The sequence below is a fragment of the Terrapene carolina genome, unplaced genomic scaffold, assembly GCF_002925995.2.
Source record: "Terrapene carolina triunguis isolate 2854851 unplaced genomic scaffold, T_m_triunguis-2.0 Scaffold25, whole genome shotgun sequence".
In the NCBI taxonomy this organism is placed as follows: domain Eukaryota; kingdom Metazoa; phylum Chordata; order Testudines; family Emydidae; genus Terrapene; species Terrapene triunguis.
The window spans coordinates 3,378,611-3,379,107 of NW_020664376.1; positions in this window are offsets into that span (position 1 = coordinate 3,378,611).

The following is a 497-nucleotide window of genomic DNA, read 5'->3' on the forward strand; positions in this document are numbered from 1 at the left end:
GATGATAACCTACATCCTAAATGTAGAAACTGTAGAAGTTGGAAATGGGAAAAGTAATACTAGGTCATCTAGTTCTTCTCCTTGAAATGGAGAATGGAAATGCTGTTAGAAGATAAAGGTGATAATAATTAATAGAAAAAGTAATATAGTTTAGCTCTTATACAGTCCTTTTCATCCTTACATCTTAAAAATGTAAAGATGTAAAAATGTAAAAATGCTGCAAAAAGTTTGTTAAATATTATTACTTTGTGAGCTGCTAGACTTCCTTTCCCTATTCCTTGCATGTACATTAATCATGAAGCAATACAGTGTCTCATTCTTACATGTTAGCTCCACGAACCTGAGGAACTTCTGTTCTTCCTCCTCTCATAAAGCTGGGTGTCACTTGATCTGAGAGTGTGCTGCAGACTTTGACCAATCCCATAGCAGGTAGCGTCTGTGCTTGTTTGCATTTATTTCCTGCTGTAGTCTCTGAGATTCAGTTCAGTCTTTTCACA